At 50.1% G+C, this 9,452-nt stretch overlaps 1 long non-coding RNA gene across 1 annotated transcript; it reads right to left on the bottom strand.

Annotated features, from left to right (window-relative positions):
* Positions 1-280: 280 nt before the first annotated feature.
* LOC142828937 (uncharacterized) lies at positions 281-3,206 on the bottom strand. Its single transcript, XR_012903110.1, has 2 exons — positions 3,126-3,206; positions 281-711 (listed from the first exon to the last, which is right to left on the bottom strand). It is a non-coding gene; the product is annotated as an uncharacterized LOC142828937 (long non-coding RNA).
* Between the last annotated feature and the right edge of the window lie 6,246 nt (positions 3,207-9,452).

Genomic DNA, 9,452 nt, shown 5'->3' with positions numbered 1-9,452 from the left:
TGAGGCCGTGTCAGCGGCAGTGCACATGGTCCCCAGTGACCACTCTGCGGGACCTTTCTCCCCTGCCGGCTCATTGCTCCCCGTGGCTACTCTCATAACACATCCCTCCAAACAGCAGCCCCTCCCTTTGCTTGTTATGGAAAACAATCCCTTTCCTGGGGCTTCTAGTTGTCCTAGCACAACCAAAGCTTGACCTTGCTGTAAGTTTGAGTCTGAAGAGGAAGTGGCATACCAAATTTGGTGGCCCTTGAATAAACAAAGACAGACACACACACACACAGACAGACACACTCTCTCGCTATAAAAAACAGAGAGAGAAATTTAATGCAGTTGCAAACAGCCCACATCAGTAAGGCAGACAGAAATTCTACAAAACTTACAGCTGCTCACCCCTCCCTGACAGAACAACTGAAGTGTTCTCCATCTTTTTCTCATCACCATCACTAGAAGGGGCCACCGTTCTGGCACCACATGAGGGTTAACATCTCCTCCTGCCGCCCGCCCCTTGGCTGGGCTACCGCTTTTATAACACATTCTGCTGATGCCCCAGCGTTTGATGCATATTCTAGAGATGATTTTCCCCTTTCTCTTGTTTGCATTTCCTCTCCTTACAAATGTTGTGCTGCACTTCTCCTACCAGTGAATAGATCCGTGATCTCAAGGGACTTGCGTGCACACCAATTCATTGCCATGGCTCTTTTGTCTAGGTGTCTGGGGATGAACATAAGAACATAAGAACGGCCAGACTGGGTCAGACCAAAGGTCCCTCTAGCCCAGTATCCTATCTGCCGACAGTGGCCAGCACCAGGTGACCCAGAGAGGGTGGACCGAAGACAATGATCAAGTGATTTCTCTTCTGCCATTCATCTCCAGCCTCTGACAAATACCATTCCTTACCCCCGGCTAATAGCCTTTTAAGGACCTAACCTCCATGAATTTATCTAGTGCTTTTTTAAACTCTGTTATAGTCCTAGCCTTCACAGCCTCCTCTGGCAAGGCGTTCCATAGATCGACTGCGCTGTGTGAAGAACTTTCTTTTATTAGTTTTAAACCTGCTACCCATTAATTTCATTTGGTGTCCTCTAGTTCTTATATTATGGGAAAAAGAAAATAACTTTTCTTTATTCACCCCCTCCACACCACTCATGATTTTATATCCCTCTGTCATATCCCCCCCTCAGGATATGTCTACACTACAAAGTTAGTTTGAAATAACAGCAGTTATTTTAAATTAACTTTAATAGCGTCTACACAGGCAAACCGCTATTTCAAAATAAATTTGAAATAGTGGAGCCCTTATTTCGAATTTGGTAAACCTCATTCTACGAGGAGTTGCCCAGGCTTCTCACATTGGTGTCCAAACACCTCAGATAACCAGTTGATCACCCTACCTTCTCCATTCGAATCAGGGGTCCTCCTTTGTTGCTCGTTCCTCTTTGCAATTCTTCCCGGTATCCAACTTTCCCACTCCCCTTGGGTTTTGGTCACCGTCCCCCAACGAACCTAGTTTAAAGCCTCCTCACTAGCTTTGCAAGCCTGCCCGCGAAGATGCTCCTTCTTCTCTTTGTTAGGTGGATCCCATCTCTTCCTAACAATCCTTGTGCCTGGCACAAAGTCCCATGGCAGAAGAAACCAAAGCCCTCTCTCCGACACCTCCTATGCAACCATGCATTTACTTCCTCAATTCGACGATCCCTACCCCGACCTTTCCCTTCAAAAGGGAGGATGGACGAGAACACCACTTGTGCTCTGAATTCTTTGATCCTTCTTCCCAGTGCTACATAATCTGCAGTAACACACTCAAGGTCATTCTTGGCCGTATTGTTAGTGATCAGACCTTCTCCTTCTACTCTTTACTTTCAGCTCTCCAGTACTTTTGGTTTTCAGCTGAGGCATCTATAGGCCTCAAGCCTTGAGCGAAAGTCTTACAGGGGGCAGGCTTGGTGTTTCCTTGCTTCATTGCTGCATATAATGCCAAGAAGTGACTATGATAAAGGGAAGCTGGCCTTATGGACTACATACCCCATGTCCTTGCTGACTCCAGGCCCACAGGAATATGCCTGAGCAGGGCCTGGGCCCGAGACCAGGATGGGGGCTCCACACTCACTGTGCTGGGTCCACTCAGACTCAGAACCCCTCCTGCAATGGCCTCCCATGGCCTCTGCTCTTCCTGTGCAGCACAGAATTTGGTCACTTGCTCTCTGAAAAGACTACACGAGACTGTAAATACTGGCCCTGTTGGTGCATATAAATCACGTAACCAGACTAGTTACGGAAACAAGAAGCAAGCAAACTGTAAATCAGGCGTATGATAGATTTGCTTCAAAGAATTCTTCAAGCAGTGCTGTTTGTGGGACATCAAATTAGTAACATCAAATTTACAATTGCTTATGGGCAATGAGCAGATAAAAATGCTTAATTATTTATTAATGAAGAGCTAATTAATCTTCTGAAATGCTTTTGTGGGAATGAGCAATAGGGACTTTATCTGTAAAATGCAAAATATCAAGTAATTAGCAATTTAAAAATATACTTTGAGGCAAGCACTTACTTGCATAGAATGTCTCCAGCTTTTATCTGGAGTACACCATCAGCTCAAATGATTGTTAGAATTAAGGAATTAGGATTAAAGTCTATTATAGGCAATTGTATTAATTTGTATCTAATGACAATTTAACCAAGCGGAAGATGCTTTCTTCTTCCAAATGTAGGGCACACACTTGGACTTTTACAACTGAATATGAAAGTGTGTATTGATGCCATATTACCTTACAACTTTCCCCCTTCAGAAGTCGCTGGCCGCAAAGATTAAAGCTGTTCTACTAACCTTCACTCATTCACATTTCGCTTACTCCAGATCCGTTTGGATCTTTTACAATCCAGCTTTTCCCACAGGGATATAAGCTACCCCAAATTCCTTTGATAAAAGCTCTCTTCCACAGGAGAGATAGCCAGGTCTAAAGGGCCACCGCCAGTCTTGGAGGCATGGGAGTGCGGCTCCAGTTAGGCAAACCACACACGTTAGCACATCTGAAGTAACACTGTGACGGTTGTGCTAGTGTAAATTGGAGTGGGTGGGGGCAAGTAGTGAAGGGTTATGAGGTGATGAGGAATTGCTTCAATACCTTAGTAATTCACTGCTTGATCTCCGCGTTTAGGTTGGTGAGTGGCCTCAACTGATATTTAATGGAGTTTTTTTGTTTGTGACTATACACTTGTAATCATTATGTCATTAATTTGTGCTATACATTTGGAATGGCTAGCTGTATCGTGATTGGTCAAGCCATGAGTGTATTATGCCAGTTGCCATAGACACTAATAACCACGTACACCATAAACCACATACGATACAGAAGGAGGATTCTAGAATAGTTTGGGACTTTTTTCCATTATTTGAGACTATTTTTGTATTTGTCACATTAGAATGCCAGGTGGCTTAATACCGTGAGTTCAACAACTCTGGAGTCAATAGGAGAGAATTTATAAGTAGGTCAATCAAAACAGCTCTAGAAATGACCTAAGAGAAGTTTGTACATTTCCCTTCCAGGGGTAAAGAAAGGAAACTTCCTTTCCATTGGGAGGGCAAAGAAGGAAACATCTTTCTTGACAGACTGATTTCAGATCACTCAGTTGCCTTAGACTCCCCAAGTTTCAATAAATTCTTGGGGAAGATGGATTCCTGGGCTGCATGTAGGCATGGCAAAGAAGCATGATAAATGCAATCGAGCACATTGATTTTACCACCACACTTACAATGTCCAGTTGTAACAGAGAGTTTGTTTATGCACCTACCCGTATCTACACTCTTCTGTTCAATTATTTTAGGAATATTAGTCACACTGGACAATAAGGCAAGAATACACCACTTTGCCTCAATGCTGAGTCCAAATAAAGTGATGTATAATATCTTGCATGCTCTTGCCATAATATTCCAACTATAACGTTGCCTGAGTCTTCCTTTGCAAGCCTTTGCTTCAAGCTTTTCATGAGTATTTATTATGAGATGGGCCATTTATATGCAGAGGCAATAACAGTAGTGAGGACACTGTAGCATTCATAAAGCAGAAACTGAAATGAAAGCCAAGTGGCTCAGTGCCTGGAGGGGCTGGGGAGGAAGGGGAAATGTGAAAAAGTCGGTGAAGAAAGAAGGCAAATGGTCACAACTGGGCTGAGCCACTGACCAGGCCTTACCCAGATATGTGCAATGCAAAAGCAAAAGCAAATTGATGCTAAGACAGCACAAGAGCCGGATGCCTCTCTCACCGTCTGGTTCGCACAAGTATAAATTTCACCCTACTAGGCACATCAGCCCTAGTGCAGGGACAGTTTGGAGATGGTTCCTTCTTCTCCGCCCAGGGCATGGTGCTGCAGCCAGCGGTCTATGCTGGGTAACAGGCCCCCAGATAGCGGAATGCAATCACCCCCGAGGAGAAGGCCTTTGACGTGGCTGGGGGAGATGGCTAGTGACTCAGTGAAGCTCTGTGGGTCTGGAGTGGCAATGAGGGTGTAGGTGGCAGGCTCTAGGCGTTTGCATTCACTGTTTATTCGTACTCACCCTCCGCCTCTGGCCAGATCTTATTTCCAGTCTTACACTCCAGTTGCCAGAGCCTTGGGGTAGGGACCCTCTTCCTGCTCGGTTGGTGGTACGTCCAATGCAATGATGTCCTGGCCATGCCTCAGCTCCTTGGTGCTACAGGTCCAGGGATGCTAACAGGAGAAGTGGGGAAGTGCCGCAAGGTCAGGGAGAGACAGAGCAAGTGGATGGGCTTGGGGACGAGACGGGGCTTGCGGCAGTTCAGGTTTGCTTTACTGTTATCTGTTTCCCTAGGGAAGAGGACTCCCTTCTCTAACACAATGTGACACATGCAGGGTGTGTCTACACAGCAGTTCTTTCAGAATAACAGCCGCTATTCCGAAATAACTATGCAAGTGTCTACACAGCAAAACCGGTATTGCAAAATCATTTTGAAATAGCAGACGGCTTATTTTGAGTTCTGTAAACATCATTGTACGAGTAATAGCGCCTATTCCGAAACAGATATTTTGGAATAGGGGCTGTGTAACCAGGGAATAGGGACTATTTCAAAATAGGACCCCCCCCCAGCCCTTCCTGGGGTGCCCTGCTGTCCACACTCAGGAAAACTCGCCTCCATCCTCTCCCCTGGAGCCCTTAGGGTATGTCTACACTACCACCCTAGTTCGAACTAGGGTGGTAATGTAGGCAACCGGAGTTGCAAATGAAGCTCGGGATTTGAATTTCTCGGGCTTCATTTGCATATTGCCGGGCACCGCCATTTTTAAATGTCCGCTAGTGCAACAGGCCTGGCAGCCCTGAGCCAGCCGTCAGCTGCCCTGACTGCATTCAAGCCCCAGAATGTGCCAGTCTAATACAGACAGCTCCCAGGAGCCTGCCAGGGGCCTTCCTGGTCTGGTGCAGAGATCCTGGACCTTATTGAGTTTTGGGGGGACAAGACGAACCTCCAGGATCCCCACACTAGACACAGGAACACAGATGTTTATGGCCAATGGCAGACGGACTGGCGACTAATGGCCACATCCACACCCAAGAACAGGTGCAGATGAAGGTTACAAAGCTCTTATGCCAGGGCCATGAAGGGCAGCTCCCGATCTGGGGCAGAGCCGTAAAGCTGTCCTTATTTCAAATACCTGGACCACATCCTGGGGGGCAGGGCAGTCCCTTCCCCCCAGTTATAGACTCTGGGCTGGAGACAACTGTCCTCGTCCTCACATGAGGAAGAGATGACGGCGACGAGGAGGAGGACCAGGATGTGGACTAGGCCAGCCTCAGCACGCAGCTGACCCAGGAACCCTGAAGCTTCCCTGAGCCATGTCCCAGGCGTTGTCCGAGGCTGGGGAAGGTACCTCATGTGAGTTACATCATATTCCCTTCACACAAGGGGTGGAGAAGATGGCCGGGCGGGGGGGGGGAGCTGGGCGCTCCACGCTTGGCTCTTGCTGGCTGCAGATCACACAGCAACCTGTGCACAGGGGAACATGTGTGGTGCTGCTCCTGGGCACATGGACCCAGGAGTCTTTCACAGAGGACCCATGGGCTACTGGGCCTGCTGTGCTCCTGACCCCGGGGTGAACTGGTTCCCCACGGATCGGTAGCTATCCGGCATGGAGAGCTTCCAGAGGGCGATGGTGACACGCTTCTGGAGGGGAATGGCAGGCCTCGTGTGCATGTCCTGTCGCCTCGGGGCAGGGTCGAGCCACTCACAGAGCTCCAGGAAGGTGTCCTTATTCCTTCTGTAGTTCTGGAGCCATTGTTGGTCTCCCCAGTGCTCCAGAATGATGTGGCCCCACCAGTCTGCACTGGTGTCCAGACGCCAGATGCAGCAGGGCACAGCGTGCGGCCTCCAGCTGCTGGAGCCGTTCCCCCACATAACTGAGGAGGGTCTGCCACAGGGCTCAGGGCTGGGCTCATGCAGAGCCTGGGAGGCAACCTGCAGAAAGTGCTGCATGACTTGCAGCAAAAGCTGCAAGAGCTGAAGACTGCCCGGAGGCGTTCTTCCTTGTAAAATGAGGTTTACTGCTGTCGAAAAACCCGCTTTTTTTTTAAACTATAGTCTAGACATAGCCATAATGTCACAATAGGGAAGACTGAAGAGAGAGCTAAAACATTGCAGAGCAGGATGTGAATTTAGAATGACCTTGACAAATTGCTGAATTCCACCTGGTTGATTTCAGACCGATTCTCCAAAGAGGAATGCAAAGTGTAACACTTGGGAACAAAACAAAAATCCAATCCCCATGACTTCAGAATGGGAAATAACGAGCCAGTGACTCTACTGCTGAAAAGAACCTGGGTGTTCTCCCAACTGAGTGTGTGATACAGTTGCTAAACTGGCTAAAACCATTCTGGGGTATATGCAAGACATGGGAGTAATTGTTGCAGCTGGAGTACATTTCTGGGAACCCCGCTTCAGGAAAGATGTCTACAAATTGAAGAGCATCCAGAGGAGAGCACAGAAATTGTGAATGATTTAGAACACCCAACCTGGGCACCCTCCACCAGTTATAATGAAGGCAAGGGAAAATTGTCCCCTGCCCTTACGTCAGGACCAGCACCGTCTAGATCAGTGGTCCCCAACCTTCTGGGGCTGCTGGGCACCCGGGGGCAGGGCCACTCACACACCGGGCACCCGGGGGCGGGGCCGCGCACACGCCTGGGGGCAGGGCCGCCCGTACGTTGCGTGCCCAGTGCTGGTGCCACCCATGCGCTGCACTCCCGGGGCCGGCGCCACTCCTGTGCTGCACACCCAGGAGCCGGCATCACCCACGTGCTGCACGCCTGGGGCCGGCGCCGCTCCTGTGCTGCACACCCAGGAGCCGGCGTCACCCACGTGCTGCACGCCTGGGGCCGGCGCCGCTCCTGCGCTGCGTGCCCAGGGTTGGGGACACCCATACGCCATGTGCCCGGGGCTGGCACTGTCCATACACCGTGTGCCCGGTGCCAGCACAGCTCTTGCTCTGTGCACCCGGGGGCAGGGCCGCCCGTACACTGCGTGCCCAGTGCTGGTGCCACCCATGCACTGCACTCCCAGGGCCGGCGCCGCTCCTGTGCTGCACACCCAGAAGCTGGCATCACCCACGTGCTGCACTCCTGGGGCCGGCACTGCTCCTGCGCTGCACACCCAGAAGCTGGCATCACCCACGTGCTGCACGCCCGGGGCTGGCACTGTCCATATGCCGCGTGCCCGGTGCCAGCACAGCCCTTGCTCTGTGCACCCGGGGGCGGGGCCGCCCCTACGCCGCTTGCCCACTGCCAGCGCCACCCATGCGCCACACTTCTGGGGCTAGCACCGCTCCTGTGCCGCATGCCCAGGGGTGAGAACGCTCATACGCCACACGCCCGGAGCCGGCAGTGCTCATACACTGCACGCCCGGGGCCGGCACAGCCCTTGCACTGTGCACCCGGGGGTGGGGCCACCCATACGCTGCGTGCCCAGGGGCCGGCACCTGCAGGCGCACAGAAATGGCCTGGTGGGCACCATGGCGCCCGTGGGCACCATGTTGGGGACCACTGGTCTAGATCATCCCTAATAGATGTCTGTCTAACCTGTTCTCCCTAGGCAATTTATTCCAGTGTTTAATTTATTCCTGTCAGTTAGGAAGTTTTTCTTAATGTCCAACCTAAACCTCCCTTGCTCCAATGTGAGCCCATTGCTGCTTGGTCTATCATCAGAGGTCAAGGAGAATCATTTTTCTCCCTTCTCCTTGAAACAATATTTTATTTATGTGACAACTGTTATTGCGTTCCTTCTTGGTTTTCTCTTTTCCTGACTAACAAACTCAGCTCTTTCAATCTTCTCTCGTATCTCACATTTGCTAAATCTTGCATTTTTGTTGCTTTTCCCTGGACTTTCTCCAATTTCTCCACATCTTTCCTGAAATGTGGCACCCAGAACTGGACACAATCCTCCAATTGAGACCTAATCAGTGCAGAGTCAAGTCAATGACTTTTTTTGTCTTGCTCACAACACTCCTGTTAGTGCATCCCAGAATCATGTTTGCTTTTTTTGTTGACTCATATTTAGCTTGTGGCCAATCTTACCCCTAGATCCCTTTTCTATGGGGCCTGTGCAACAACATAATGGCATGGTTTGAGAACGAGCCCTCCCATTTTACTGCCAGTAATCAACAGAGCCTCATGCAGAACAGGAGCCTTGGGAGTTTGCAGAATGGGCTCCCCGGGAATCCCTTTGGCAGCCAGCCAGCTGTGAACTAAAAGTACCAATGACAGAATTCACCACACCCTTGGGTACCTTGTCCCACTGTTTAATTAGCCTCAGAGTTAAACGTGTACATGGTGCTGGAACGTTGTTGCTCTATATCTCAGTTGTCTTGCGTGGCATCTCCCCTCCCCCATATTTACAGTTAACACCACTACCTGCAAACAGTGACATTCCAGTGAATGCCTCCCAATGCAACTTGGATGCCAAATTGTTGCGGTCACTCTACTGAGACTTGTAGAAGTATGTTTGGCGAGCAGCGTCCTGGAGCTGCCAGCAGAGATTATCGAAGTAAACACTCTGCTCCTCCTTTAAATGCTCTGTCCCGGGTGTGGTGACAGCATCGCCCTCCTCAGACAGGCATGCAGAAAGGCCACTCCAACAGCACCCAAAAGTAACTCCATGGCAAGCCAGCTCATCGGTGCTATTCCACGCTGTAACTACAGATTGAGAGCAGACACATGGAGGTGTAAAAATGCAGCATTCTTGGGCTGGCCCTGAGGGCTCACGCAGCACTACCCTTGTGGCTATTGCAGTGGCTGCCCGTCTGTCCTCATGGCGACTGGTAATTCGTACTGTCATTTTCACTTCCCCTCCCAAGTGAGGCTGAGGCTGAGGATGAGGATGAGGGAGGGAGGAAAGACTGGACGGGGTGGAGGGCCTAGTTACCCCGACTTTAACCAGCCAGTTCCCTAG

The sequence above is a fragment of the Pelodiscus sinensis genome, chromosome 4 (genome assembly GCF_049634645.1).
Source record: "Pelodiscus sinensis isolate JC-2024 chromosome 4, ASM4963464v1, whole genome shotgun sequence".
Lineage (NCBI taxonomy): Eukaryota > Metazoa > Chordata > Testudines > Trionychidae > Pelodiscus > Pelodiscus sinensis.
This window is presented reverse-complemented; position numbering and strand designations above follow the sequence as displayed.